The sequence below is a fragment of the Engystomops pustulosus genome, chromosome 9 (assembly GCF_040894005.1).
Source record: "Engystomops pustulosus chromosome 9, aEngPut4.maternal, whole genome shotgun sequence".
NCBI classification, from domain to species: Eukaryota; Metazoa; Chordata; class Amphibia; order Anura; family Leptodactylidae; genus Engystomops; species Engystomops pustulosus.
Window position 1 is genome coordinate 69,147,003 of NC_092419.1, and position 22,424 is coordinate 69,169,426.

A 22,424-nucleotide genomic window follows, 5' to 3' on the forward strand; every position below is an offset into this window, starting at 1 on the left:
AGTAGCTGCTCAATTTGATCCTTCTTTTACCATCTTTGACAGAGAAACTAACACAATTTTCAGGTTCAAAAAGGTCAACGGAAGTTGGGATTCCCAACCAGTCTCCCATTCTGGTACTTGCCAAGCCTTAAGCTGCATTGCTGCTGCGATCTGACGAGAGCAGGCACATTCAGCTTAGAATGGCCAATGACAGCAGCTCTTCAATTTGAACCTTCTTTTGCCATCTTTGACAGAAAAACTAACACAATTTTCAGGTTCAAAAAGGTCAACGGAACTTGGGATTCCCAGCCAGTCTCCTATACTGGAATTTGCCAAGCCTTAAGCTTCATAGCTGATGCGATCTGACAAGAGCAGGCACATTCAACTTAGAATGGCCGTAGACAGCAGCTCTTCAATTTGAACCTTCTTTTACTATCTCATAGAGAAATTAACAAAATTTTCAGGGTCAAAAAGGTCAACGGAACTTGGGATTCCCAGCCAGTCTCCCATGCTGGTACTTGCCAAGTAGAGATGAGGGAACATACTCGTCCGAGCTTGATGCTCGTTTGAGCATTAGCGTACTCGAAACTGCTCGGTGCTCGGACGAATACTTCGCCCGCTCGAGAAAATGGCAGCTCCCGCCGTTTTGCTTTTTGGCGGCCAGAAACAGAGCCAATCACAAGCCAGGAGACTCTGCACTCCACCCAGCATGACGTGGTACCCTTACACGTCGATAGCAGTGGTTGGCTGGCCAGATCAGGTGACCCTGGGATAGACTAGCCGCTGCCCGCGCTAGGGAGAGAGCTGCTGCTGGTCAGGGAAAGCGTTAGGGTGTTCTATTAGAATAGTATTAGGCAGCAGTGATTCAACAAGAACCCAACAGCCCTTCTTAGGGCTAAATAACGTTATACTTTTTTTTTTTTTTTGCTTGTGGCTGGGCTTGCTGGCACTAGTAGTGCAGCTAGTACCATATTGTGAGGAATTTGCAGGGGGACTTGCTACCGTTGTTTTTAGCTCTTAGTGACACACATATCCACCTAAAACACCAAAGTGGGAAAATTTATTAGGGGTTTGATTTCAATTAGGCACAGTCTGCCATTTACTTTTTATTTTACGTTTATTTTTTCATAACTCAGCGTCATCTCATCTGGCATAGCAGTGTGCTTTCATACTTGGCTAGAAAATAGCCATAGGAGAATCCAAACGGCTTACTTACGCCGACAATAGCGTTATATATATTTTATTTCTGGTTGATCTGCTGGTGGCTGTCCTTGCTGCAGTGCATTGTGAGGAATTTGTAGTGAGACTTGCGACCGCTGTGTTTAGCGCTTAGTGACGCACATATCCATCGCAAAGACCGAAGTGGGAAAATTTATTAGGGGTTGGATTTCAATTAGGCACGGTCTGGCAGTTTATTTTTATTTTACGTTTATTTTTTCATAACTCAGCGTCATCTCATCAGTGTGCTTTCATACTTGGCTAGAAAATAGCCAAAGGAGAATCCAAACGGCTTACTTACGCCTACAATAGCGTTATATATATTTTATTTCTGGTTGATCTGCTGGTGGCTGTCCTTGCTGCAGTGCATCTACTAGCCAATTGTGAGGAATTTGGAGTGAGACTTGCGACCGCTGTGTTTAGCGCTTAGTGACGCACATATCCATCGCAAAGACCGAAGTGGGAAAATTTATTAGGGGTTGGATTTCAATTAGGCACAGTCTGGCAGTTTCTTTTTATTTTACGTTTATTTTTTCATAACTCAGCGTCATCTCATCAGTGTGCTTTCATACTTGGCTAGAAAATAGCCAAAGGAGAATCCAAACGGCTTACTTACGCCTACAATAGCGTTATATATATTTTATTTCTGGTTGATCTGCTGGTGGCTGTCCTTGCTGCAGTGCATCTACTAGCCAATTGTGAGGAATTTGGAGTGAGACTTGCGACCGCTGTGTTTAGCGCTTAGTGACGCACATATCCATTGCAAAGACCAAAGTGGGAAAATTTATTAGGGGTTGGATTTCAATTAGGCACAGTCTGGCAGTTTCTTTTTATTTTACGTTTATTTTTTCATAACTCAGCGTCATCTCATCAGTGTGCTTTTATACTTGGCTAGAAAATAGCCAAAGGAGAATCCAAACGGCTTACTTACGCCTACAATAGCGTTATATATATTTTATTTCTGGTTGATCTGCTGGTGGCTGTCCTTGCTGCAGTGCATCTACTAGCCAATTGTGAGGAATTTGTAGTGAGACTTGCGACCGCTGTGTTTAGCGCTTAGTGACGCACATATCCATCGCAAAGACCGAAGTGGGAAAATTTATTAGGGGTTGGATTTCAATTAGGCACAGTCTGGCAGTTTCTTTTTATTTTACGTTTATTTTTTCATAACTCAGCATCATCTCATCAGTGTGCTTTCATACTTGGCTAGAAAATAGCCAAAGGAGAATCAAAACGGCTTACTTACGCCTACAATAGCGTTATATATATTTTATTTCTGGTTGATCTGCTGGTGGTTGTCCTTGCTGCAGTGCATCTACTAGCCAATTGTGAGGAATTTGTAGTGAGACTTGCGACCGCTGTGTTTAGCGCTTAGTGACGCACATATCCATCGCAAAGACCGAAGTGGGAAAATTTATTAGGGGTTGGATTTCAATTAGGCACAGTCTGGCAGTTTCTTTTTATTTTACGTTTATTTTTTCATAACTCAGCGTCATCTCATCAGTGTGCTTTCATACTTGGCTAGAAAATAGCCAAAGGAGAATCCAAACGGCTTACTTACGCCTACAATAGCGTTATATATATTTTATTTCTGGTTGATCTGCTGGTGGCTGTCCTTGCTGCAGTGCATCTACTAGCCAATTGTGAGGAATTTGGAGTGAGACTTGCGACAGCTGTGTTTAGCGCTTAGTGACGCACATATCCATCGCAGAGACCGAAGTGGGAAAATTTATTAGGGGTTGGATTTCAATTAGGCACAGTCTGGCAGTTTCTTTTTATTTTACGTTTATTTTTTCATAACTCAGCGTCATCTCATCAGTGTGCTTTCATACTTGGCTAGAATATAGCCAAAGGAGAATCCAAACGGCTTACTTACGCCTACAATAGCGTTATATATATTTTATTTCTGGTTGATCTGCTGGTGGCTGTCCTTGCTGCAGTGCATCTACTAGCCAATTGTGAGGAATTTGGAGTGAGACTTGCGACCGCTGTGTTTAGCGCTTAGTGACACACATATCCATCGCAAAGACCGAAGTGGGAAAATTTATTAGGGGTTGGATTTCAATTAGGCACAGTCTGGCAGTTTATTTTTATTTTACGTTTATTTTTTCATAACTCAGCGTCATCTCATCAGTGTGCTTTCATACTTGGCTAGAAAATAGCCAAAGGAGAATCAAAACGGCTTACTTACGCCTACAATAGCGTTATATATATTTTATTTCTGGTTGATCTGCTGGTGGCTGTTCTTGCTGCAGTGCATCTACTAGCCAATTGTGAGGAATTTGTAGTGAGACTTGCAACCGCTGTGTTTAGCGCTTAGTGACGCACATATCCATCGAAAAGACCGAAGTGGGAAAATTTATTAGGGGTTGGATTTCAATTAGGCACAGTCTGGCAGTTTATTTTTATTTTACGTTTATTTTTTCATAACTCAGCGTCATCTCATCAGTGTGCTTTCATACTTGGCTAGAAAATAGCCAAAGGAGAATCCAAACGGCTTACTTACGCCTACAATAGTGTTATATATATTTTATTTCTGGTTGATCTGCTGGTGGCTGTCCTTGCTGCAGTGCATCTACTAGCCAATTGTGAGGAATTTGGAGTGAGACTTGCGACCGCTGTGTTTAGCGCTTAGTGACGCACATATCCATCGCAAAGACCGAAGTGGGAAAATTTATTAGGGGTTGGATTTCAATTAGGCACAGTCTGGCAGTTTCTTTTTATTTTACATTTATTTTTTCATAATTTCAGCATCATCTCATCAGTGTGCTTTCATACTTGGCTAGAAAATAGCCAAAGGAGAATCCAAACGGCTTACTTACGCCTACAATAGCGTTATATATATTTTATTTCTGGTTGATCTGCTGGTGGCTGTCCTTGCTGCAGAGCATCTACTAGCCAATTGTGAGGAATTTGGAGTGAGACTTGCGACCGCTGTGTTTAACGCTTAGTGACGCACATATCCATCGCAAAGACCGAAGTGGGAAAATTTATTAGGGGTTGGATTTCAATTAGGCACAGTCTGGCAGTTTCTTTTTATTTTACGTTTATTTTTTCATAACTCAGCGTCATCTCATCAGTGTGCTTTCATACTTGGCTAGAAAATAGCCAAAGGAGAATCCAAACGGCTTACTTACGCCTACAATAGCGTTATATATATTTTATTTCTGGTTGATCTGCTGGTGGCTGTCCTTGCTGCAGTGCATCTACTAGCCAATTGTGAGGAATTTGGAGTGAGACTTGCGACCGCTGTGTTTAGCGCTTAGTGACGCACATATCCATTGCAAAGACCAAAGTGGGAAAATTTATTAGGGGTTGGATTTCAATTAGGCACAGTCTGGCAGTTTCTTTTTATTTTACGTTTATTTTTTCATAACTCAGCGTCATCTCATCAGTGTGCTTTTATACTTGGCTAGAAAATAGCCAAAGGAGAATCCAAACGGCTTACTTACGCCTACAATAGCGTTATATATATTTTATTTCTGGTTGATCTGCTGGTGGCTGTCCTTGCTGCAGTGCATCTACTAGCCAATTGTGAGGAATTTGTAGTGAGACTTGCGACCGCTGTGTTTAGCGCTAAGTGACGCACATATCCATCGCAAAGACCGAAGTGGGAAAATTTATTAGGGGTTGGATTTCAATTAGGCACAGTCTGGCAGTTTCTTTTTATTTTACGTTTATTTTTTCATAACTCAGCATCATCTCATCAGTGTGCTTTCATACTTGGCTAGAAAATAGCCAAAGGAGAATCAAAACGGCTTACTTACGCCTACAATAGCGTTATATATATTTTATTTCTGGTTGATCTGCTGGTGGTTGTCCTTGCTGCAGTGCATCTACTAGCCAATTGTGAGGAATTTGTAGTGAGACTTGCGACCGCTGTGTTTAGCGCTTAGTGACGCACATATCCATCGCAAAGACCGAAGTGGGAAAATTTATTAGGGGTTGGATTTCAATTAGGCACAGTCTGGCAGTTTCTTTTTATTTTACGTTTATTTTTTCATAATTCAGCGTCATCTCATCAGTGTGCTTTCATACTTGGCTAGAAAATAGCCAAAGGAGAATCCAAACGGCTTACTTACGCCTACAATAGCGTTATATATATTTTATTTCTGGTTGATCTGCTGGTGGCTGTCCTTGCTGCAGTGCATCTACTAGCCAATTGTGAGGAATTTGGAGTGAGACTTGCGACAGCTGTGTTTAGCGCTTAGTGACGCACATATCCATCGCAGAGACCGAAGTGGGAAAATTTATTAGGGGTTGGATTTCAATTAGGCACAGTCTGGCAGTTTCTTTTTATTTTACGTTTATTTTTTCATAACTCAGCGTCATCTCATCAGTGTGCTTTCATACTTGGCTAGAATATAGCCAAAGGAGAATCCAAACGGCTTACTTACGCCTACAATAGCGTTATATATATTTTATTTCTGGTTGATCTGCTGGTGGCTGTCCTTGCTGCAGTGCATCTACTAGCCAATTGTGAGGAATTTGGAGTGAGACTTGCGACCGCTGTGTTTAGCGCTTAGTGACGCACATATCCATCGCAAAGACCGAAGTGGGAAAATTTATTAGGGGTTGGATTTCAATTAGGCACAGTCTGGCAGTTTATTTTTATTTTACGTTTATTTTTTCATAACTCAGCGTCATCTCATCAGTGTGCTTTCATACTTGGCTAGAAAATAGCAAAAGGAGAATCAAAACGGCTTACTTACGCCTACAATAGCGTTATATATATTTTATTTCTGGTTGATCTGCTGGTGGCTGTCCTTGCTGCAGTGCATCTACTAGCCAATTGTGAGGAATTTGGAGTGAGACTTGCGACCGCTGTGTTTAGCGCTTAGTGACGCACATATCCATTGCAAAGACCAAAGTGGGAAAATTTATTAGGGGTTGGATTTCAATTAGGCACAGTCTGGCAGTTTCTTTTTATTTTACGTTTATTTTTTCATAACTCAGCGTCATCTCATCAGTGTGCTTTTATACTTGGCTAGAAAATAGCCAAAGGAGAATCCAAACGGCTTACTTACGCCTACAATAGCGTTATATATATTTTATTTCTGGTTGATCTGCTGGTGGCTGTCCTTGCTGCAGTGCATCTACTAGCCAATTGTGAGGAATTTGGAGTGAGACTTGCGACCGCTGTGTTTAGCGCTTAGTGACGCACATATCCATCGCAAAGACCGAAGTGGGAAAATTTATTAGGGGTTGGATTTCAATTAGGCACAGTCTGGCAGTTTCTTTTAATTTTACGTTTATTTTTTCATAACTCAGCATCATCTCATCAGTGTGCTTTCATACTTGGCTAGAAAATAGCCAAAGGAGAATCAAAACGGCTTACTTACGCCTACAATAGCGTTATATATATTTTATTTCTGGTTGATCTGCTGGTGGTTGTCCTTGCTGCAGTGCATCTACTAGCCAATTGTGAGGAATTTGTAGTGAGACTTGCGACCGCTGTGTTTAGCGCTTAGTGACGCACATATCCATCGCAAAGACCGAAGTGGGAAAATTTATTAGGGGTTGGATTTCAATTAGGCACAGTCTGGCAGTTTCTTTTTATTTTACGTTTATTTTTTCATAACTCAGCGTCATCTCATCAGTGTGCTTTCATACTTGGCTAGAAAATAGCCAAAGGAGAATCCAAACGGCTTACTTACGCCTACAATAGCGTTATATATATTTTATTTCTGGTTGATCTGCTGGTGGCTGTCCTTGCTGCAGTGCATCTACTAGCCAATTGTGAGGAATTTGGAGTGAGACTTGCGACCGCTGTGTTTAGCGCTTAGTGACGCACATATCCATCGCAAAGACCGAAGTGGGAAAATTTATTAGGGGTTGGATTTCAATTAGGCACAGTCTGGCAGTTTCTTTTTATTTTACGTTTATTTTTTCATAACTCAGCGTCATCTCATCAGTGTGCTTTCATACTTGGCTAGAAAATAGCCAAAGGAGAATCCAAATGGCTTACTTACGCCTACAATAGCGTTATATATATTTTATTTCTGGTTGATCTGCTGGTGGCTGTCCTTGCTGCAGTGCATCTACTAGCCAATTGTGAGGAATTTGGAGTGAGACTTGCGACAGCTGTGTTTAGCGCTTTGTGACGCACATATCCATCGCAGAGACCGAAGTGGGAAAATTTATTAGGGGTTGGATTTCAATTAGGCACAGTCTGGCAGTTTATTTTTATTTTACGTTTATTTTTTCATAACTCAGCGTCATCTCATCAGTGTGCTTTCATACTTGGCTAGAAAATAGCCAAAGGAGAATCCAAACGGCTTACTTACGCCTACAATAGCGTTATATATATTTTATTTCTGGTTGATCTGCTGGTGGCAGCTGCTGTCAACGGCGATTCTAAGCTGAATGTGCCTGCTCTCGTCAGATCGCAGCAGCAATGCAGCTTAAGGCTTGGCAAGTACCAGAATGGGAGACTGGCTGGGAATCCCAAGTTCCGTTGACCTTTTTGAACCTGAAAATTGTGTTAGTTTCTCTGTCAAAGGTGGTAAAAGAAGGTTCAAATTGAACAGCTGCTGTCAATGGCCATTCTGAGCTGAATGTGCCTGCTCTCGTCAGATCGCAGCAGCAATGCAGCTTAAGGCTTGGCAAGTACCAGCATGGGAGACTGGCTGAAAATCCCAAGTTTGTTGACCTTTTTTTTTTTTTTTTTTTTTGGTTTTCAAAGAGCTTTATTGTAAAGATAGATTTTACATGGACATATTGTTTCTAAAAGTTAGGAGTTTACAAAATGTAGTTTTACATTTTATCTGGTAGCTTTCCTTTTTTACAACTTTAGTATATCTTACATAGTTGACGGTGGGAGAGGGGGATAAGGGGGGGGTGGAGGGGGGGGAGGATCAGATTGTCCTTTTCCTGTTTCATGACGCGAAGTCCGAAATACTTAGCGGCAGCAATAGTAGAGGGGGATGGGGGGGGAGGGGTGAGGGAAGGTGAGAATGGGTAGGAGGGGAGAGTTACAAGTGATAGTCCTGGAGGTTAGTTTTACAACTGTTTGTCTGGAGTATATTAAGTAGGTTTAAAACAATATACAAACTTCAACCATTAACTGCAAACTACACAGGTAACCACTTAGTGATCTAGATACTGCCACTTCGGGGGCAGTTTATTTCTGGCTGATCCACATCTCCATTTCCATCTAATATGAATTATTCTCATTTAGGTTAATTCTGTCTATTGTTGTCGTATGGCAATAATAATACCTTTCCTTCATTAAGGGTCTAGACGAGTATTATGTTGGCTAAGGATACACCACAGAAGAGGTCTCGGTCAGCTCCTGTATTTGATCCAACTTTCCCATGTCTTCAAAAAGATTTCGTGTGTCCTTTCTGTCCAACTGGCTATTTCTTCTAGTCTGAATATCTGATCCATTTTATCTCTCCACTCCTGTGTCGTAGGCGGAGAATCGCTTAACCAGTGTAGTGGGATTAGGGATTTGGCAGCTTGTATCATTATTGTAGGGAGATGGTTTTTCCTAGGTTTCCATGTTTTGTTCGGAAGCCATAGTAGCACAGATTCCGGTGTGAATTTGATGTTTAGTTTCGTAATGGTGTTTATGGTACGCGATATCTTATCCCAGAATGGTTTAATTTGGGGACATGTCCAGAATATGTGTAGGTGAGACGCTCCTGTTAGGTTACATCTCCAGCATTTGCTGTGCGGAACCAGCCCCATCCGTTGAAGGGTAACAGGTGTTCTATGCCACCTTGTTCCTTGTAGGAATTTTCCTGAATTTTCGTACATCTAGAGAATCCATGGGAATTGGACATAATCTTTCGGATGTCACTTTCCGAAATTGTTAATCCTAGATCATTTTCCCATGCTAGGATATGGGCTGGTTTGTGTCCATGGTTCTCTAAAGTTACCAATTGATGGTAAAACTTAGATAGCAGGTGTCTAGTGCTAGTTGTGTTTAGTATTTGTTCCTCTAACCAGGATGTTTCCAGGTTGGGCTTATTCATTGCAGCTATTTGTTTACACAATGACGCAATGTCAAGTTTGTGTATGAAGTGTATGTTAGGAAGTATTCTATTTAGGAAGCTTAGTAAAGTGTCTGGTTTGTCTGCCAATTCCACAAGTTCTTTTGTAGTTAGGCTTTTTAGAAATTCCCATGCCCCTGAGATTGGTTTAGTATTCCTAGCGCCAATATATGGTATTAGATTAGCCGGCATGGCTGATGATATGGTGTGCGGCTTTGGCGCGAATTGTCTTGCGATTGTTAGAGTTCCTTTAGAGATATCATTTTGGAACTTAGGGATCCAACTCGATGTAGTATCCCAAGCCCACGCCAGTGTGTTCGCCTGGAGGAGATCTTGTTCTATGTCTGTTCCTAGGATGTTAGTGTTTTTGTTATTTAATTGCACCCATCTTCTCAGATGTATTGCTAGGTAGTACTTTTTGGGATCTGGGAGACCTATACCTCCTTTTTTCTTAGGTTGTATCAGCCTATTGTATGCTAATCTCGAGCTTCCTCCTTTCCAAAGGAATTTCCTAAATAGGGATCTTATGGATGAAAAGAAGTTGATGGGTAGATGTATAGGAATCATCTGCATCAAGTATAAGAGTTTGGGCATTATGAACGTTTTTAGGAGATTTTTCCTTCCTAACCAGGACATGAGGGGCGCATTTATCGATTTTAGTTGCTGGTCTATCTGTGATAGTAAGGGGAGGTAGTTATATTTATACATTGAGGTGAGTTTGTTGGGGATGTAGACCCCCAAGTATTTTATTTTTGTTGATTGCCATGCAATTGGGTAGTGACTCTGCAAATATGTGATGTGTGACGTTGGTGCCGAAATGTTTAGTGCTTCAGATTTACTGAAGTTAATTTTAAAATTGGAGATATGACCAAATGTTTCCATAAGGTGGAAGATATGGGGGAATGCCGTCTTGGGATTTGTGACCATTATTAGGAGGTCATCTGCGAATGCAGCGTTTAAATGCATGTTGGGGCCGACTTTTATCCCCTGTATTTGGGGATGTTCTCTAAGGGCCTGGAGTAGTGTTTCCATCAGTAACACAAATAGGGATGGTGATAGTGGACACCCTTGTCTTGTGCCATTTAAGATGTTGAAGGATTCGGAATATGTGCCGTTTACTTTAATTCTAGCACTGGGGTTGGTGTAAAGCGTTTTTACCGCTTCCAGGAAGGGTTCTGGGAATCCGAACTTCCTCAGAGTTTCAAACATATATGGCCAGCTTATCCTGTCAAACGCCTTCTCGGCATCAGTACCAAGGAGGACCAGGGGTATGTTTTTTTGTTTGGCATAAGTAATGGCATGTATGACTCTGCAAGAGTTCTGGTTCCCCTCCCTGCCCGGAACGAATCCGGCTTGATCTGGATGTAATAACCTAGGCAGTAATTTATTTAATCTTTGTGAAAGAACTTTAGCCCAAATTTTTACATCGATATTTAGTAGCGAAATAGGCCGATAACTTCCGCAGTTCTCGGGGTCTTTGCCTTCTTTATGGATTATAGTTATTGTCGCCTCTAATGCTTGTTTGGGGAGTTCTGCTCCCTTGCGGAGAGCTTCACACCATTCAACTATGTATGGGAGTAGGACATCCGTGAATTTTTTGTAATATATTGCAGGCAGACCATCTGGTCCGGGGCTTTTATGGAGAGGTAGGGATTTTAAGATTCCTCTGATTTCTTCTTCTGATATGGGGCGCATTAGCTCTTCTATTTCTGAGGGGTTTAGAGTTGGGAGGTTTATATCTCCCAAAAAGGTTTGTATTGTGTCAGGTAAGTTTGATCCGTTTGGCGGCACATGTAAAGGTATGTTATAGATGGTAGTATAGAAGTTTTTGAATTCCTTCGCTATTTCCCTAGTGTCTTTGGTTTTGGCTAAGTCGTTTTTGGAGATGGATTTAATATATGAAATGTTTCTCTGTTTGTGGAGAAGCTGGGCCATCAATTTGTTGCCTTTATCGCCATGAGCGTAATATAGGTATTTGGAAAACATATAGTTTTTAGCCGCCTTCAGATTAAGGCAGTCTTTGAGTTTATTTCTTAGAGCTGTCAGCTCCTCCAAGGCAGAGACCGTTTGACTCCTTTTGTGTAGTAATTCTAGTTGGTATATTTTGTGTAAAAGATCATCTATCTGTTTAGTTTTTTGTTTTTTCACCGCTGCTCCAAGGGCCATGAATTCTCCCCTAATAAACACTATGGGGCAAATTTACTTACCCGGTCCATTCGCGTTCCAGCGGCGGCTTCTCCGCTCTGGATTCGGGTCCGGCCGGGATTTAATAAGGTAGTTCTTCCGCCGTCCACCAGGTGGCGCTGCTGCGCTGAAAGTAAACTCATCGCGCCGGAATGCACCGAGCTGGACCAGGTGAAGGTAAGCGGTCCTTATGCGACACATTTTCGGTTTTTAAATGCGGCGGTTTTTCCGAATACGTCGGGTTTTCGTTCGGCCACGCCCCCCGATTTCCGTCGCGCGCATGCCAGCGCCGATGCGCCACAATCCGATCGCGTGCGCCAAAATCCCGGGGCAATTTAAGTACACGCGGCGCAAAACGGAAATATTCGGGTAACACGTCGGGAAAACGCGAATCGGGCCCTTAATAAATGACCCCCTTTGTGTGCTTCCCAATTTAGTGGGATTGAAGTGTCATTTGGAGTGTTACGAGCGAAAAAGGACTTTAATTTTGTCCTTGTCTCATTTAAACGAGCTTCTGAATCTAGGAGGGTTTCGTTTAGTCTCCATAGCCCCTGGGGTCGCGGTAACGTGTCTATTATTATTTGTGCTATCACCGGTGCATGGTCTGAAACTGTCCTTGTCCCTATTGACACAGATTTGACTGCCTGGAGTAAGGTGTTAGGTAGAAATATGTAGTCTAATCTTTGAAAGGAGTCGTGAGGTGTGGAGTAAAAAGTAAAGTCTTTGGTAGATGGGTGTGTTAGTCGCCATATGTCTACTAAGTCTGTTGCCTGGAGGGCTCTGTGTAATTTGGCCAATGATTTTTGTGACTGAGTTGAGGTTCCTTTAGATGAATCTAGAGTGGGTTGTAGAGCCAGGTTGAGGTCTCCTCCTGCAATAATGGTACCTTCTGCAAAATTTTGTAGTTTGTCTAAGGATGTTAGGAGCCAATCTATCTGGCCTGAATTTGGTGCATATAGGTTAGCTAATGTAATTTTTGTGTTTCCTATGCTTCCTTTAACAAACAGGAATCTTCCTTCACTGTCTTGGAATGAGGAATGGTGTTCAAAGGGTATGTTTTTTGCTATAGCAATTGTCACCCCTCTAGCTGCTTTCTCGTATGTACTATGGAACCAGTGTTGGAATCTGTGTTTAGGGAGGTTGGGAATTTTTCCATGTTTAAAATGCGTTTCCTGGAAATAGCATATATCAGTTTGTAACTTACGTATTAAGGAGAAGACCTGTGACCTCTTCTGTGGCGTGTTCAGACCCTTGATATTGAATGTTGTGACCGTTACTGTTGCCATATTTTGATTTTATTTTTGTTTAGAGACCTGATGAATCTCGGTAGATGAGGAGTGATGGAGACGTAGACCTTCTTGTGTTGAACAAAATAAGACCTGTGAGAGAACAATAGTAGAACATAAGAAAACAGACATGCATCATATTCTACTGTAATTAACATGTGAATTAATTGGGGTATTAGTTGATTTATCTAGGTATTTAAGCTAATTGACTTAATTGGTTACCTCGACTTCTCGTTTTGTGACTAAGAAGTGAAGGGAGGTGATGGGGGGAGTGTTGTTCCTGATCGGTGGCTGTGGCCATGAAGCCTCTAGCTAGAGGAATTTTTGTGGGTTACTTTCATGGTTGGGCGATTGTGTAATGGAGGTTTGTGTGACTTAAGGTTCTTAATGTGTTTTGATGAGGCTGGAGTGAGTTAGTTTCCTAATGTGGTATCATTAAGTCAGCATTATTCACTGATGTGAATTATTTCTCTTAATTAGGGGTGTGTTCAAAATTATTATAATTATGTTTTTTTTTTTTTTTTTTTTTTTTAATATGACATTAACTATGAGTATGCCTAATTGGATATGCTGTGTTCTATCGGGATCTAAGTGAGTTGTTAGAACTCAACACAAGATGAATAATCATATAAAAGGAAGATACAGGGTTACTAAGAAGTGTTTTTCTTTCTTCTTGGCGACTTCCCTTTCATCGATGTGGCCCATGGTTCGGTTATGGGTAATGCCGGTAAGTCCATATACTGCTCCGGTACTGCGGACCACGAGCCGATATCCAATGGCTCTATTTCTAGAACTTCCCACGCTGATGCCAAATCTTCTGGGTGTCTAACTGTGCATCTTTTGCCTCCTTTTTGAAATGTGATTCCAAATGGGAATAGCCATCTGTATAAAATGTTGTGGCGTCTCAGATGGTCTGTGAGAGGTTTTAGTTGCCTTCTTTTGTTGAGAGTGGTAGATGAAATATCTTGGAACAGTACAACTTTTCCTTCTTGCAGTTTTAAGTCTTCTTTGTTCCTTGCCGCTTTCAAGATGGCGGCGGTGTCGACATATGATAGGAGGCCACATACTACATCTCTCGGCGGTTCGTCCACTTTAGGAGGAGGACGTAGCGCTCTGTGTTTTCTCTCAATTTGTATGGTTCCTGCTCTTTCTCTCCCCAGCAAGGAAATAAAGATCTCTTTTGCTGCTTCTGGTAGCTCATCATGGCTGATAGTTTCAGGTATGCCTTTAAACCTGATGTTCTTTCTCCTACTTCTATTCTCCTGGTCCTCTAGGAGGGTAAAGGCTGAGTTAAGCGCTCTTAATTGAGCTTTGTAGCCTATTTCTAATGCAGAGTTGAAGTTAATAACTGCTTCTTGGTTAGTTTCAAGTTCCTCCACTCTCATGCCCACGTGTCTGAGCTCCGATTTTATATCTGAGAGTTCCTTCATAACTGGGGACATGGCTTGCATAAGTGTCTTTTTTAGAAAGGCTCTTGTTATGGGTACCTCTGTGTCCCTCGGCGGGTCTCCCGCTGTTGAGACGCTGTCCGCCTCTGAGTCCTCTGCCGTCTCATTTTCATGCAGCGTGTTCGGCGCCATCTTGCGCGCCAGCGCCGAGGGAGAAGCGAATCTCTTCTTGAGAAATTTGTCCATGTCTCCCTGCGCTTTCCTCTGCCTCGGGGTGCCCAGGAGTTCTCCGGGTTTATCCCTGTTGGGTTTGCCCATGATTTCACCGGGTAGGTGCTAAATTTATGAAGCTTTAATGGCTAAGCCGCGGGAGCTCACTCCGAAGCGTCCGTCTCTCTCTGCGGTCAGGCTCCGCCCCCTCGTTCGTTGACCTTTTTGAACCTGAGAAGTGTGTTAGTTTCTCTATGAGATAGTAAAAGAAGGTTCAAATTGAACAGCTGCTGTCAACGGCCATTCTAAGCTGAATGTGCCTGCTCTCATCAGAATGCAGCTTAAGGCTTGGCAAGTACCAGAATGGGAGACTGGCTGGGAATACCAAGTTCCATTGACCTTTTTGAACCTGAAAATTGTGTTAGTTTCTCTATGAGATAGTAAAAGTAGGTTCAAATTGAACAGATGCTGTCAACAGCCATTCAAAGCTTAACGTGCTTGCTCTCGTCAGATCGCAGCAGCAATGCAGATTAAGGCTTGGCAAGTACCAGCTTGGGAGACTGGCTGGGAATCCCATGTTCCGTTGACCTTTTTGAACCTGAAAAGTGTTTTAGTTTCTTTATGAGATAGTACAAAAAGGTTCAAATTGAACAGATGCTGTCAACAGCCATTCTAAGCTGAATGTGCCTGCTCTCATCAGATCGCAGCAGCAATGCAGCTTAAGGCTTGGCAAGTACCAGCATGGGAGACTGGCTGGGAATCCAAAGTTCCGTTGACCTTTTTGAACCTGAAAATTGTGTTAGTTTCTCTGTCAATGATGGTAAAAGAAGGTTTTAATTGTACAGGTGCTGTCAATGGCCATTCTAAGCTGAATGTGCTTGCTCTCATCAGATCGCAGCAGCAATGCAGCTTAAGGCTTGGCAAGTACCAGCATGGGAGACTGGCTGGGAATCCCAAGTTCTGTTGACCTTTTTGAACCTGAAAATTGTGTTAGTTTCTCTATAAGATAGTACAAGAAGGTTCAAATTGAACAGCTGCTGACAACGGCCATTCTAAGCTGAATGTGCCTGCTCTCATCAGATCGCAGCAGCAATGCAGCTTAAGGCTTGGCAAGCACCAGCATGGGAGACTGGCTGGGAATCCCAAGTTCCATTGACCTTTTTGAACCTGAAAAGTGTTTTAGTTTCTTTATGAGATAGTAAACGTAGGTTCAAATTGAACAGCTGCTGTCAACGGCCATTCGAAGATGAATGTGCCTGCTCTCATCAGATCGCAGCAGCAATGCAGCTTAAGGCTTGGCAAGTACCAGCATGGGAGACTGGCTGGGAATCCAAAGTTCCGTTGACCTTTTTGAACCTGAAAATTGTGTTAGTTTCTCTGTCAAAGATGGTAAAAGAAGGTTTTAATTGAACCGCTGCTGTCAATGGCCATTCTGAGCTGAATGTGCCTGCTCTCGTCAGATCGCAGCAGCAATGCAGCTTAAGGCTTGGCAAGCACCAGCATGGGAGACTGGCTGGGAATCCCATGTTCCGTTGACCTTTTTGAACCTGAAAAGTGTTTTAGTTTCTTTATGAGATAGTACAAAAAGGTTCAAATTGAACAGCTGCTGTCAACGGCCATTCTAAGCTGAATGTGCCTGCTTTCATCAGATCGCAGCAGCAATGCAGCTTAAGGCTTGGCAAGTACCAGCATGGGAGACTGGCTGGGAATCCCAAGTTCTGTTGACCTTTTTGAACCTGAAAATTGTGTTAGTTTCTCTATAAGATAGTACAAGAAGGTTTAAATTGAACAGCTGCTGACAACGGCAATTCTAAGCTGAATGTGCCTGCTCTCATCAGATCGCAGCAGAAATGCAGCTTAAGGCTTGGCAAGTACCAGCATGGGAGACTGGCTGGGAATCCCAAGTTCTGTTGACCTTTTTGAACCTGAAAAGTGTTTTAGTTTCTTTATGAGATAGTACAAGAAGGTTCAAACTGAACAGCTGCTGTCAACGGCCATTCTAAGCTGAATGTGCCTGCTCTCGTCAGATCGCAGCAGCAATGCAGCTTAAGGCTTGGCAAGTACCAGCATGGGAGACTGGCTGGGAATCCCAAGTTCCGTTGAACTTTTTGAACCTTAAAATTGTGTTAGTTTCTCTATAAGATAGTACAAGAAGGTTCAAATTGAACAACAGCTGACAACGGCCATTCTAAGCTGAATGTGCCTGCTCTCATCAGATCGCAGCAGCAATGCAGCTTAAGACTTGGCAAGTACCAGCATGGGAGACTGGCTGAAAATCCCAAGTTCCGTTGACCTTTTTGAACCTGAGAAGTGTGTTAGTTTCTCTATGAGATAGTAAAAGAATGTTCAAATTGAACAGCTGCTGGCAACGGCCATTCTAAGCTGAATGTGCCTGCTCTCATCAGAATGCAGCTTAAGGCTTGGCAAGCACCAGAATGGGAGACTGGCTGGGAATCCCAAGTTCCATTGACCTTTTTGAACCTGAAAATTGTGTTAGTTTCTCTATGAGATAGTAAAAGTAGGTTCAAATTGAACAGCTGCTGTCAACAGCCATTCAAAGCTTAATGTGCCTGCTCTCGTCAGATAGCAGCAGCAATGCAGCTTAAGGCTTGGCAAGTACCAGCATGGGAGACTGGCTGGGAATCCCAAGTTCCGTTGACCTTTTTGAACCTGAAAAGTGTTTTAGTTTCTTTATGAGATAGTACAAAAAGGTTTAAATTGAACAGATGCTGTCAACAGCCATTCTAAGCTGAATGTGCCTGCTCTCATCAGATCGCAGCAGCAATGCAGCTTAAGGCTTGGCAAGTACCAGCATGGGAGACTGGCTGGGAATCCAAAGTTCCGTTGACCTTTTTGAACCTGAAAATTGTGTTAGTTTCTCTGTCAAAGATGGTAAAAGAAGGTTTTATTTGTACAGGTGCTGTCAATGGCCATTCTAAGCTGAATGTGCCTGCTCTCATCAGATCGCAGCAGCAATGCAGCTTAAGGCTTGGCAAGTACCAGCATGGGAGACTGGCTGGGAATCCCAAGTTCTGTTGACCTTTTTGAACCTGAAAATTGTGTTAGTTTCTCTATAAGATAGTACAAGAAGGTTCAAATTGAACAGCTGCTGACAACGGCCATTCTAAGCTGAATGTGCCTGCTCTCATCAGATCGCAGCAGCAATGCAGCTTAAGGCTTGGCAAGCACCAGCATGGGAGACTAGCTGGGAATCCCAAGTTCCATTGACCTTTTTGAACCTGAAAAGTGTTTTAGTTTCTTTATGAGATAGTACAAGAAGGTTCAAATTGAACAGCTGCTGTCAACGGCCATTCTAAGCTGAATGTTACTGCATTCATCAGATCGCAGCAGCAATGCAGCTTAAGGCTTGGCAAGTACCAGCATGGGAGACTGGCTGGGTATCCCAAGTTCCGTTGACCTTTTTGAACCTGAAAATTGTGTTAGTTTCTCTATGAGATAGTAAAAGTAGGTTCAAATTGAACGGCTATTTTCAACAGCCTTTCGAAGTTGAATGTGCCTGCTCTCATCAGAATGCAGCTTAAGTTTTGGCAAGTACCAGAATGGGAGACTGGCTGCGAATCCCAAGTTCCATTGACCTTTTTGAACCTGAAAATTGTGTTAGTTTCTCTATGAGATAGTAAAAGTAGGTTCAAATTGAACAGCTGCTGTCAACAGCCATTCAAAGCTTAATGTGCCTGCTCTCATCAGATCGCAGCAGCAATGCAGCTTAAGGCTTGGCAAGTACCAGCATGGGAGACTGGCTGAAAATCCCAAGTTCCGTTGACCTTTTTGAACCTGAAAAGTGTGTTAGTTTCTCTATGAGATAGTAAAAGTAGGTTCAAATTGAACGGCTATTTTCAATAGCTGTTCGAAGTTGAATGTGCCTGCTCTCATCAGAATGCAGCTTAAGGCTTGGCAAGTACCAGCATGGGAGACTGGCTGAAAATCCAAAGTTCCGTTGACCTTTTTGAACCTGAAAAGTGTTTTAGTTTCTTTATGACATAGTACAAAAAGGTTCAAATTGAACAGCTGCTGTCATTGGCCATTCTAAGCTGAATGTGCCTGCTCTCATCAGATCGCAGCAGCAATGCAGCTTAAGGCTTGGCAAGTTACAGCATGGGAGACTGGCTGGGAATCCAAAGTTCCGTTGACCTTTTTGAACCTGAAAAGTGTTTTAGTTTCTCTATGAGATAGTAAAAGAAGGTTCAAACTGAACAGCAGCTGTCAACGGCCATTCTAAGCTGAATGTGCCTGCTCTCGTCAGATCGCAGCAGCAATGCAGCTTAAGGCTTGGCAAGTACCAGCATGGGAGACTGGCTGGGAATCCCAAGTTCTGTTGACCTTTTTGAACCTGAAAATTGTGTTAGTTTCTCTATGAGATAGTAAAAGAAGGTTCAAACTGAACAGCTGCTGTCAACGGCCATTCTAAGCTGAATGTGCCTGCTCTCGTCAGATCGCAGCAGCAATGCAGCTTAAGGCTTGGCAAGTACCAGCATGGGAGACTGGCTGGGAATCCCAAGTTCCGTTGACCTTTTTGAACCTGAAAATTGTGTTAGTTTCTCTATGAGATAGTAAAAGAAGGTTCAAATTAAACAGCTGCTGTCAACGGCCATTCTAAGCTGAATGTGCCTGCTCTCGTCAGATCGCAGCAGCAATGCAGCTTAAGGCTTGGCAAGTACCAGCATGGGAGACTGGCTGGGAATCCCAAGTTCCGTTGACCTTTTTGAACCTGAAAATTGTTAGTTTCTCTGTCAAAGATGGTAAAAGAAGGTTCAAATTGAACAGCTGCTGTCAACGGCCATTCTAAGCTGAATGTGCCTGCTCTCGTCAGATCGCAGCAGCAATGCAGCTTAAGGCTTGGCAAGTACCAGCATGGGAGACTGGCTGGGAATCCCAAGTTCCGTTGACCTTTTTGAACCTGAAAATTGTGTTAGTTTCTCTATGAGATAGTAAAAGAAGGTTCAAACTGAACAGCTGCTGTCAACGGCCATTCTAAGCTGAATGTGCCTGCTCTCGTCAGATCGCAGCAGCAATGCAGCTTAAGGCTTGGCAAGTACCAGCATGGGAGACTGGCTGGGAATCCCAAGTTCCGTTGACCTTTTTGAACCTGAAAATTGGGTTAGTTTCTCTATGAGATAGTAAAAGAAGGTTCAAATTGAACAGCTGCTGTCAACAGCCATTCTAAGCTGAATGTGCCTGCTCTCGTCAGATCGCAGCATCAATGCAGCTTAAGGCTTGGCAAGTACCAGCATGGGAGACTGGCTGGGAATCCCAAGTTCTGTTGACCTTTTTGAACCTGAAAATTGTTAGTTTCTCTGTCAAAGATGGTAAAAGAAGGTTCAAATTGAACAGCTGCTGTCAACGGCCATTCTAAGCTGAATGCGCCTGCTCTCGTCAGATCGCAGCAGCAATGCAGCTTAAGGCTTGGCAAGTACCAGCATGGGAGACTGGCTGGGAATCCCAAGTTCTGTTGACCTTTTTGAACCTGAAAATTGTGTTAGTTTCTCTATGAGATAGTAAAAGAAGGTTCAAATTGAACAGCTGCTGTCAACGGCCATTCTAAGCTGAATGTGCGTGCTCTTGTCGGATCACAGCAGCGATGCGGCTTAAGGCTTGGCAAGTACCAGCATGGGAGACTGGCTGCGAATCCCAAGTTCCGTTGACCTTTTTGAACCTGAAAATTGTGTTAGTTTCTCTATGAGATAGTAAAAGAAGGTTCAAACTGAACAGCAGCTGTCAACGGCCATTCTAAGCTGAATGTGCCTGCTCTCGTCAGATCGCAGCAGCAATGCAGCTTAAGGCTTGGCAAGTACCAGCATGGGAGACTGGCTGGGAATCCCAAGTTCTGTTGACCTTTTTGAACCTGAAAATTGTGTTAGTTTCTCTATGAGATAGTAAAAGAAGGTTCAAACTGAACAGCTGCTGTCAACGGCCATTCTAAGCTGAATGTGCCTGCTCTCGTCAGATCGCAGCAACAATGCAGCTTAAGGCTTGGCAAGTACAAGCATGGGAGACTGGCTGGGAATCCCAAGTTCTGTTGACCTTTTTGAACCTGAAAATTGTTAGTTTCTCTGTCAAAGATGGTAAAAGAAGGTTCAAATTGAACAGCTGCTGTCAACGGCCATTCTAAGCTGAATGTGCCTGCTCTCGTCAGATCGCAGCAGCAATGCAGCTTAAGGCTTGGCAAGTACCAGCATGGGAGACTGGCTGGGAATCCCAAGTTCCGTTGACCTTTTTGAACCTGAAAATTGTGTTAGTTTCTCTATGAGATAGTAAAAGAAGGTTCAAATTGAACAGCTGCTGTCAACAGCCATTCTAAGCTGAATGTGCCTGCTCTCGTCAGATCGCAGCAGCAATGCAGCTTAAGGCTTGGCAAGTACCAGCATGGGAGACTGGCTGGGAATCCCAAGTTCTGTTGACCTTTTTGAACCTGAAAATTGTGTTAGTTTCTCTATGAGATAGTAAAAGAAGGTTCAAATTGAACAGCTGCTGTCAACGGCCATTCTAAGCTGAATGTGCCTGCTCTCGTCAGATCGCAGCAGCTTAAGGCTTGGCAAGTACCAGCATGGGAGACTGGCTGGGAATCCCAAGTTCCGTTGACCTTTTTGAACCTGAAAATTGTGTTAGTTTCTCTATGAGATAGTAAAAGAAGGTTCAAACTGAACAGCTGCTGTCAACGGCCATTCTAAGCTGAATGTGCCTGCTCTCGTCAGATCGCAGCATCAATGCAGCTTAAGGCTTGGCAAGTACCAGCATGGGAGACTGGCTGGGAATCCCAAGTTCCGTTGACCTTTTTGAACCTGAAAATTGTGTTAGTTTCTCTATGAGATAGTAAAAGAAGGTTCAAATTGAACAGCTGCTGTCAACGGCCATTCTAAGCTGAATGTGCCTGCTCTCGTCAGATCGCAGCAGCAATGCAGCTTAAGGCTTGGCAAGTACCAGCATGGGAGACTGGCTGGGAATCCCAAGTTCCGTTGACCTTTTTGAACCTGAAAATTGTGTTAGTTTCTCTATGAGATAGTAAAAGAAGGTTCAAACTGAACAGCTGCTGTCAACGGCCATTCTAAGCTGAATGTGCCTGCTCTCGTCAGATCGCAGCAGCAATGCAGCTTAAGGCTTGGCAAGTACCAGCATGGGAGACTGGCTGGGAATCCCAAGTTCCGTTGACCTTTTTGAACCTGAAAATTGTGTTAGTTTCTCTATGAGATAGTAAAAGAAGGTTCAAACTGAACAGCTGCTGTCAACGGCCTTTCTAAGCTGAATGTGCCTGCTCTCGTCAGATCGCAGCATCAATGCAGCTTAAGGCTTGGCAAGTACCAGCATGGGAGACTGGCTCGGAATCCCAAGTTCCGTTGACCTTTTTGAACCTGAAAATTGTGTTAGTTTCTCTATGAGATAGTAAAAGAAGGTTCAAACTGAACAGCTGCTGTCAACGGCCATTCTAAGCTGAATGTGCCTGCTCTCGTCAGATCGCAGCATCAATGCAGCTTAAGGCTTGGCAAGTACCAGCATGGGAGACTGGCTGGGAATCCCAAGTTCCGTTGACCTTTTTGAACCTGAAAATTGTGTTAGTTTCTCTATGAGATAGTAAAAGAAGGTTCAAATTGAACAGCTGCTGTCAACAGCCATTCTAAGCTGAATGTGCCTGCTCTCGTCAGATCGCAGCAGCAATGCAGCTTAAGGCTTGGCAAGTACCAGCATGGGAGACTGGCTGGGAATCCCAAGTTCTGTTGACCTTTTTGAACCTGAAAATTGTGTTAGTTTCTCTATGAGATAGTAAAAGAAGGTTCAAATTGAACAGCTGCTGTCAACGGCCATTCTAAGCTGAATGTGCCTGCTCTCGTCAGATCGCAGCAGCTTAAGGCTTGGCAAGTACCAGCATGGGAGACTGGCTGGGAATCCCAAGTTCCGTTGACCTTTTTGAACCTGAAAATTGTGTTAGTTTCTCTATGAGATAGTAAAAGAAGGTTCAAATTGAACAGCTGCTGTCAACGGCCATTCTAAGCTGAATGTGCCTGCTCTCGTCAGATCGCAGCAGCAATGCAGCTTAAGGCTTGGCAAGTACCAGCATGGGAGACTGGCTGGGAATCCCAAGTTCCGTTGACCTTTTTGAACCTGAAAATTGTTAGTTTCTCTGTCAAAGATGGTAAAAGAAGGATCAA

The 22,424-nt window shown here is 43.1% G+C and overlaps 26 pseudogenes; all 26 read left to right on the plus strand.

The window, feature by feature from the left end:
- The first annotated feature begins 7,541 nt into the window (after nt 1–7,541).
- On the plus strand, nt 7,542–7,660 carry LOC140082029 (5S ribosomal RNA; annotated as a pseudogene).
- Nucleotides 7,661–14,921: 7,261 nt separating this feature from the next.
- Nucleotides 14,922–15,040, plus strand: LOC140097485 (5S ribosomal RNA; annotated as a pseudogene).
- Nucleotides 15,041–15,112: 72 nt separating this feature from the next.
- On the plus strand, nt 15,113–15,231 carry LOC140086225 (5S ribosomal RNA; annotated as a pseudogene).
- A 639-nt stretch (nt 15,232–15,870) lies between these two features.
- LOC140084588 (5S ribosomal RNA) lies at nt 15,871–15,989 on the plus strand (annotated as a pseudogene).
- Nucleotides 15,990–16,059: 70 nt separating this feature from the next.
- On the plus strand, nt 16,060–16,178 carry LOC140094757 (5S ribosomal RNA; annotated as a pseudogene).
- A 70-nt stretch (nt 16,179–16,248) lies between these two features.
- LOC140087032 (5S ribosomal RNA) lies at nt 16,249–16,367 on the plus strand (annotated as a pseudogene).
- A 626-nt stretch (nt 16,368–16,993) lies between these two features.
- Nucleotides 16,994–17,112, plus strand: LOC140097486 (5S ribosomal RNA; annotated as a pseudogene).
- Nucleotides 17,113–17,184: 72 nt separating this feature from the next.
- LOC140081742 (5S ribosomal RNA) lies at nt 17,185–17,303 on the plus strand (annotated as a pseudogene).
- A 1,182-nt stretch (nt 17,304–18,485) lies between these two features.
- Nucleotides 18,486–18,604, plus strand: LOC140081277 (5S ribosomal RNA; annotated as a pseudogene).
- Nucleotides 18,605–18,674: 70 nt separating this feature from the next.
- LOC140101699 (5S ribosomal RNA) lies at nt 18,675–18,793 on the plus strand (annotated as a pseudogene).
- Nucleotides 18,794–18,863: 70 nt separating this feature from the next.
- Nucleotides 18,864–18,982, plus strand: LOC140101700 (5S ribosomal RNA; annotated as a pseudogene).
- Nucleotides 18,983–19,052: 70 nt separating this feature from the next.
- LOC140101702 (5S ribosomal RNA) lies at nt 19,053–19,171 on the plus strand (annotated as a pseudogene).
- Nucleotides 19,172–19,241: 70 nt separating this feature from the next.
- Nucleotides 19,242–19,360, plus strand: LOC140101703 (5S ribosomal RNA; annotated as a pseudogene).
- Nucleotides 19,361–19,430: 70 nt separating this feature from the next.
- On the plus strand, nt 19,431–19,549 carry LOC140086555 (5S ribosomal RNA; annotated as a pseudogene).
- A 70-nt stretch (nt 19,550–19,619) lies between these two features.
- On the plus strand, nt 19,620–19,738 carry LOC140089395 (5S ribosomal RNA; annotated as a pseudogene).
- Nucleotides 19,739–19,997: 259 nt separating this feature from the next.
- Nucleotides 19,998–20,116, plus strand: LOC140081278 (5S ribosomal RNA; annotated as a pseudogene).
- Nucleotides 20,117–20,186: 70 nt separating this feature from the next.
- LOC140087146 (5S ribosomal RNA) lies at nt 20,187–20,305 on the plus strand (annotated as a pseudogene).
- Nucleotides 20,306–20,375: 70 nt separating this feature from the next.
- On the plus strand, nt 20,376–20,494 carry LOC140101704 (5S ribosomal RNA; annotated as a pseudogene).
- A 70-nt stretch (nt 20,495–20,564) lies between these two features.
- LOC140081922 (5S ribosomal RNA) lies at nt 20,565–20,683 on the plus strand (annotated as a pseudogene).
- A 251-nt stretch (nt 20,684–20,934) lies between these two features.
- On the plus strand, nt 20,935–21,053 carry LOC140084470 (5S ribosomal RNA; annotated as a pseudogene).
- A 70-nt stretch (nt 21,054–21,123) lies between these two features.
- Nucleotides 21,124–21,242, plus strand: LOC140101705 (5S ribosomal RNA; annotated as a pseudogene).
- Nucleotides 21,243–21,312: 70 nt separating this feature from the next.
- On the plus strand, nt 21,313–21,431 carry LOC140101706 (5S ribosomal RNA; annotated as a pseudogene).
- Nucleotides 21,432–21,501: 70 nt separating this feature from the next.
- On the plus strand, nt 21,502–21,620 carry LOC140097858 (5S ribosomal RNA; annotated as a pseudogene).
- Nucleotides 21,621–21,690: 70 nt separating this feature from the next.
- Nucleotides 21,691–21,809, plus strand: LOC140084471 (5S ribosomal RNA; annotated as a pseudogene).
- Nucleotides 21,810–21,879: 70 nt separating this feature from the next.
- LOC140081924 (5S ribosomal RNA) lies at nt 21,880–21,998 on the plus strand (annotated as a pseudogene).
- Nucleotides 21,999–22,249: 251 nt separating this feature from the next.
- LOC140101707 (5S ribosomal RNA) lies at nt 22,250–22,368 on the plus strand (annotated as a pseudogene).
- Nucleotides 22,369–22,424: the final 56 nt, after the last annotated feature.